This window comes from Mustela putorius, unplaced genomic scaffold (assembly GCF_011764305.1).
Source record: "Mustela putorius furo isolate JIRA1106 unplaced genomic scaffold, ASM1176430v1.1 tig00003858_pilon_pilon_pilon, whole genome shotgun sequence".
NCBI classification, from domain to species: domain Eukaryota; kingdom Metazoa; phylum Chordata; class Mammalia; order Carnivora; family Mustelidae; genus Mustela; species Mustela putorius.
This window is the reverse complement of record NW_025422010.1, coordinates 37,961,335-37,968,709: the sequence shown is the minus strand read 5'-3', so window position 1 is coordinate 37,968,709 and position 7,375 is coordinate 37,961,335. Positions and strand designations below refer to the sequence as shown.

At 38.4% G+C, this 7,375-nt stretch overlaps 1 pseudogene; it reads right to left on the bottom strand.

The window, feature by feature from the left end:
* Positions 1–4,015: 4,015 nt before the first annotated feature.
* LOC101677940 lies at positions 4,016–4,775 on the bottom strand (annotated as a pseudogene).
* Between the last annotated feature and the right edge of the window lie 2,600 nt (positions 4,776–7,375).

Genomic DNA, 7,375 nt, shown 5'->3' with positions numbered 1-7,375 from the left:
TCAACTGGGAGAATTTTCCTTCACCAGTTTCCTTTAGGGATGTCCAGAAAGTGGCTATAGCAGTATAGCTGCCCATTTTTAGAAAGTGTCTGAGTAGTGTGCAGAACCATCTATGAACCAGCATCCAGTTTCCTATTTCTCCATCAGTTATTCATAGGCAACTGTCCCTCTGGTCATAAGTATAGGTTTGGAGAGAGACAGTAATGCAGCATAAGTAGGGGTCATGGGCATTTGGGTCATTTCCTCATGCAATTTACTTGTGCCTTTAGTGCTTGCTCAAGCTCAATTTATATATACCATTTCCATTTGATGATGGAGTACTGCTGTGCATGCCCATGTTTATGGCTTAGCAGGTCAGATCACATGTAATTCATGATGGGCAGTTCAGTTCATATGGTAACTTGGTGGTTCATAGTTAAGTGTTCAGTCTGTAGTAAGCTCTAATAGTAAGCCAAAAGCTCTTTCTCAAAAAGAAAATAGTTTTCCACCCAAAATAACAGAATTTTGCTCCAAAATTCTAGGAGTCTGAGATAAAATTCATCATAGGGCTCTGTAAAGACTCCAAATATCATATCTACCTGCCACTGGCACCTCAAGCACCATTGGATCTACTAAGTCATATGGCCTAAGTGTCAGAGCCATTTTGGGCAGGCCTGGTTTTGTAGAGCCTTCTTTTATTCTGGGTGTATTCAGAACTTGCAGTTTTTCAAATTACTCACAAAAGTGGCCTCACAAATCCAAAGAGTCCCACTAGGTGATGTCTCACTCCTTTTAGAAGTTGAAGCAGGTCTTTCTTATCATTAAAGCTCTTATGCCACAAGTCAGGGAGCCTATGTGGGGACTATGTCAGTTGCTGAGTATATATATTCCAATTACACATTGGAACTGGGGGAATTGTTTTGCTTTCCCAAAATATAGTCACTTTCCTTTTGGGGAAGGTGAAAGTAAGATCAACAGTATATATTTTTGTCAATATAGCAGGGTCCTTCCTTGAGGGGACCTGGCCTCTTCTTCCTTCTAAGGGTTCTGTTTCTTTAAACTTGCTCAAGTTTGAGAATTGATTGAGGGGCAGTAACTCTCTGCTTTGGTAAATCAAGTTGAGTTCACAACCTAGAACCCCTTCTCTTAGATAGATCAGGTAGGAATAAATTCACCATTTATTTCTTTGCTTGGGACACCATGATCAACCAGCCAAATGCACTAAGTTTCTACAAGTTAGACTATTCTGATTACTTGCTTTGACTCTGGCATCCATTTACAACAGTCACATCTACCTTGTCTGGCAATTATGTGCTACCACTGGGTCCTTGCCACTATGGGATCCAATTACCCCATTCTGTTTAGGGACCCCCATTATTTGGTAGCTGTCTCACTATAATTTCTGACCTACATAGAAATGCATTCACAGAGATCTTCAAAGATGTGGGGTTCCCATGGGGCACCTGGCTGGCTCTAGTGGTGGGGTATGTGACTCTTGGTTTCAGGGGTGTGATTTCAAGTCCCATACTGGGTGTAGACATTACTTAAAAACAAAATCTTTAAAGAAAAAAAATGTGAGGCTTCCGTCACAAATTCACTTCTCATAATGGTGAAACATATGTTCCCTGAGCTCTCCCAGGGTTGATAAGTGGATCTTACATGATAAATTCACTCTAATATTCCAGTCTCCCCAAGGTTTTGGATACCTTCCTCTATAACTTAACAAAGAACTTGTAGCATTTCAACTTTTGGTGTAGGCTACCTTCAGGTTCATGTGTTAGCCAATCAAACTAATAGAGCCCTTTTGAAACCTATTAAACTAAAACTTTGTACCCAGAATCTCTTCTTAGGCTCATACTAAAAAATTAAACATGATGCAACTTTATTTTCTCCCACCATTAACATCCTTACCATCCATTATCACATCCTTAAAATCCATCTCCATACATATTCTTCATATTTTTGTCTGTATACATTGGAACAATGATGAGTTTTTTTCATATATAGTGTGCTTTGATGTGAGTCACACAACCTTTGTGGCCTCTAGGACTTAAGTCTAGATCTAGAAACAAAGAGAGACACCAAGGATGGGCCTCAAGGGAAATCAGCAACGACTTAAAAGGCTTCTATCTCAGGGGAGGCCATGGTGGGTTTTCAAGGCAAAGAAAGGCTAACCTCCTCAGGCATGGATAAAAGGAGTGTACCTAGGGGACAAAGAAGACTCAGCAGAGTTTAGGGGTTCAAGATTTATAGCTTCCTTAGGATACCCCCACCTGCCCCTATTCCAATGATCAGGACCTCATTCTTTCCCAACAATTTACTTGCATTAGATACTCTGATAAATTGGGGATTCAACTTGAGTTGGAATTCAACCCCTCACTGTATGAGACTCTGGGTTTGGTTTTTGGAAATCCCAGGCATGAAGCTCTAGGAGATAAAGATTTGGGTGAGGTGGTTTGTTGTTTTTCAGATAGAGAATTTTTCAGGATATTTATGAAAATCTTGAACTGGGAATTTGAAGCCCAGACTCATTCTCTTCTTTTGCCCACTTTTTGCACCACAGTTAGGAACAGGCCTCCAATCCTATTGTATTCCCTAGTATGACTAATATGTTTTCAAGTAGTGAGTCCATGGTTACTCAGAACCATGCCTTCTGTAGGTATCTGATTAAGAGAGTTGTGATTTTACCTTTGCCTGAGAATTACTTTTTTGGGGGATTTTTACTGAGTTATGCAACAGTTTTATTTACCAAAGCCAGATAAAATTTGTTGCCGGCAAAATGCAACTCTTGGATTATTTAAACCCAGATGCCTCATTCTTGGCTCCCTGAGATAAAATCAGAGTGACAATAGAATTTTCTTTCTTTTTTTCTAGTTTTAATTTTGCTCTATGCTAGTTGCACTTGGGTTTATATTTAGTTTGCACACAGCTGACAAATTATTCCCCAGTGAGTTTTATGGTCTGACCATTTGGTGATCTCTGTGAAAAGGTTAGTGGTTTATAGAGACCTTGTCTCTGGGTGAGAGATACCAGAGAATCTAATAGTCTTTCCTGTTTATTTGTCTATCTTGAGACCAAATCAATTAAGAATTTCTATCTATTGGGAAGGGAAGAGCTCTTTGATATACACTGGTGAGTTCTGTAACTTGTGTTAACTCTCAAACTAAAGTTGAAAGTTTTCTCTGTGTCTATGTGTCTGTCTATGGGCTTATAGTTCAGAAGGACCTTTGTGTGTATAACATTTTTCTACTTCTGGATGTTACTATTATATTATGTAGCCTCTTTAAGGAGTTATATAGAACTAAATTTACTAGAGTTCCCCCCAAGTAAGGAAGTTGACATTCTAATACTTTTTTTTTTTAATTTTCCATCTGACTTTATTTTCAAATACACTTTCTTTTTTAAAAAACCAATACACTTTCTGCAGGGATGACAAATATCAGTACTAGGAAATCCAATTATACAAAAAATACTACATCTAGTCTGGGGTAGATATATTTATTTTTTGGTAACATACATTAAGTGGCACTAATTACACAGTAACTATAAGGTAACTAACATGAAACCACAGAACTGTAACTCTGCCACAGCTGCATAGACTTGGGCCTTTCTGGATGAGCATTTTCAAAAAAAAACTGGATGCCCATCACAGAGCTATGACAATAAAATCTGTTAAGGAGCAAAGCTCTGAAGTAGGGACTCACTAGAGTACCTTGCAGCTGACAGATGACAGGTAGGACATGTTAGTTATAAAGTAGTTACAGCCTAATCCACAAAAGTTACCAACTGTTTCTCTTTCTAGAAAGAAGCAAGAAGTTAAGAAATTCCTTGAATTAGCACCTGGTATGTCAGGTGCGAGAGCAGAGGAGGGCTGTTAGAACGGTGTCAGAAGGACCCGGGTGGTCAGGTGGGTTGGACATCATTAATAATCACGGTTGGCTTCTAAATACTGGTAGCAAGATGACTTCTGATTTGTAATCTTAGGTAAATTATAGATAAATGAAAAAGCCTAGTAATCATACACTAAGATTAATAAACAGCACTTCAAAATTAACTACATGAGGGCTGTGCTTGCAGCAGGGTTTCACAAGACAAGGCACCCAGATTTTTTCTTCCCACGTCTGGCTTGCAGAGCAGCTCTCCTGGCCATTTCAAAAACCTCCCTCACTCCATCTTTGGTCTTTGCTGAACACTCCAGGTACCCAAAAGCACCAATCCTGTTTGCCATATCTCTGCCTTCTTCAGGTTTCACCAACTCCTGCTTCATCTTGGCTCGTTCCCGCCTTGCGTGCTCACCATTCCGAAGATCCTTCTTGTTCCCAACCAGGATGATGGGCACGTTGGGACAGAAGTGCTTGACTTCCGGGGTCCATTTTTTTCTGGGATATTTTCTAAACTATCAGGGCTGTCAATGGAGAAACACATCAGTATAACATCAGTGTCCGGATAGGAGAGAGGCCTCAAGCGGTCATAATCTTCCTGCCCAGCTGTATCCCACAAAGCCAACTCTACCTGCTTTCCATCAACTTCCATATCTGCCACATAGTTCTCAAACACTGTGGGTACATACCCCTCTGGGAACAGGTCCTTGCTAAAGACGATGAGCAAACAAGTCTTGCCACAGCCTCCATCACCAACAATCACCAGTTTCTTCCGGATGTCAGCCATGCTTACAAATGTGCTGCAAGACCCGCGGCCTGTGCGGCAGAAGTTCTACAAGTGCCTTGAACTTCTCAGATGAAAGGTACTTAGGCGACGTCTTGCAGTCCGGTCTCTGCGCCGAGGACGCCTGTCCGCGAGTCGCAAGCTCGGAGACGACGGCACACTAAGGAGAGAACCGACGGAGGACGGCGGGCGGCGGGCGGGGAGCAGGGAGCGCCGACGTTCTAATACTTTTAATGGGCTAGGTTTTAAACACATTTTTTATAAAAACAAACTAAAAAATCTTTTAAGAAACCAAATTTGCATAATTTAGGTAACTCTTTGGCAAATGAGACTAATTTAACAAAAATGATTATATTTTCTCTGACTTATCATTGTGAAATGTAATACAATCCTATGTTTATATTCCACTGAGTACTTTCTTCCTAAAGTCACACAGGTTTACTAATCAAATAAGTAACATTACTTCTACTTAATGTTTAAGATTATGAAAAATTTAAATTTGTGTTTAACCACATTGAAGGACTATTCTGACAAACTTTCAGTTCTACTGTAGCAGTTTTTAGTATGTCAGCTTAAAGATTATTTCCAAGATTTTTAGGTAACTTGAAACCTTACACTGATTTTAATTTGAATTAATTAACATAGGTATTTATTTAATATCTAGATCATCTCTCACCAATATTGAAACATTGATTACTAAGTAACACTTCTAAATCTGTAGGCTTTTGCTTGTTATTCTCATATAGTGAGACTTGATTTCTGAATCTGTTAGTGAACATATTCATTGTTGCTACTTTTTTAAAGGATTTTTTTTTTCTTTCTTGAGAGAGAGAGCAAGAGAGAGAGCATGAGCAGAGAGAAGGGGTAGACAGAGAAAGGGAGAAGGAGACTCCCACTGAGCAGGGAGTCCCAAGTGGGACTCCATTCCAGGACTCTGGGATCATGACCTGAGCTGAAGGCAGACACTTAACCAACTAAGCCACCTAGGCATCCTCATTGTTTCTACTTGGAGAAGTTGTATGAAGCCTGGCTATTCCATGTGTATCCATGAACTCTGCTGGGCTCTCAGGATGCTGATGTGTAACATTCATAGTTATCCATAGTTTTCTCTGTGACATAAAAGTTAGCTTTGGTTAAAAGTCTATACTTAGGAACAAAAGTTTCAGAGAAAAAAATAATTGTGTGTGTATTTTATTTTTCAAGGAAACAGCTGTTTTGTCCTAAAGGAGTGGGTTGTTGTTTGATCTCCAGAACCGTTCACACTTCCAACTTTATCAAGGACCTAAAGAGAGTTTTTGTAGGTTATAATTATTGACATAAACCATAAAGAAAATTGAAAGAGAGAAGTTTTAAGTATTTATTTACTTGTTCATTTGAAGCAACCAGGATTAATGTATTGCATGTGAACAACTTAGTAATATTACGAACTTTATTTTCAACTTGAGGCTATCCTGTAATTGATCCTAGAATACAAGGTCTGTTTTTTCCAGAATATGAAAGAGCATAATGCTGTACAAATTTAAATAAATTTACTTTACAATGATTTGTAGTATCTGAGTTTGATAAGCTATGACATATATTAAAATATTAACAAAGTGTGCTCACTTTTTGATGGGCTTGTTTTTTTGTTTTTTGCTTGTTTACTGTTGATTTCCTCCACCTAAAGGAATTTTTCCCCCTTTGTGTGTAACCTGTCTTGATGACAAAGTTTCAGTGTCTTACCAAAATAACCTTCTATGGTTTTTGTTGACTTTACTATATGTCTGATTATGTAAGAAAACCATTTTCTCACTGAAAAAAAGCTAAAATCATAAAAAAGCTTTACAATCTTATTATCTTCCCAGATTTTAAAGTATATTATTTTGTCACTTTGAAATGAGCCAGCTATTGTTTCTTAGGCATCCATGGTTTGATTCCTATCTCAGGCATTAAAATCTTCTGACAATTTTTCCTTCTGCAAATAGAATCCTAAATGTAAAATGAAATGAAGTAAAATAAAACTTTCAGGATATCTTTTGTACCTAGAACCTATAAAATTTCACAAAGAACCTCTGCTAGTTAAAAAATTGTATTCTTGGGGCACCTGGTGGCTCAGTGGGTTAAAGCCTCTGCCTTCAGCTCAGGTCATGATCCCAGGGTCCTGGGACCGAGCCCCGCATCGGGCTCTCTGCTCCGTGGAAAGCCTGCTTCCTCCTCTCTCTCTCTGCCTGCCTCTCCGTCTACTTGTGATATCTCTTTTTGTCAAATAAATAAATAAAATCTTTTTTAAAATTGTATTCTTTCACCTTGTAAAAAACAGAGGTGCCAGAAATAATTTGGTTTACTTGATATGTTGTTATTGATGCATTACATGGTAAGCATCATATCAAGAAATGCTTAATAGGAATGTTAACAGGACAGACAGTAGCTACACATGTGGGGAACATAAACATCATAAACCTGCCAAGTCACTAAGTTGTACACCTGAAACTAATGTAATATTGTATGTCAATTATACCAAAATTTTAAATACTTCATGGAAAAAAGTTAAAGAAATGCTTAGCATCCCCTAGGTTAAATTTGTAATGGTAAAATGTTATCAGTACAAATATTTCAGAAGTTGTATATTATATGGTAAGTGTCTAAATAACTGTCAATGCTTTCAGTCTCCCTGACACGTTTCTATTTATCAGAATCCTGTTGCTGCTTTGCATGTAATTAGACAAAAATGGCACAGCTTATCAGCCAAATT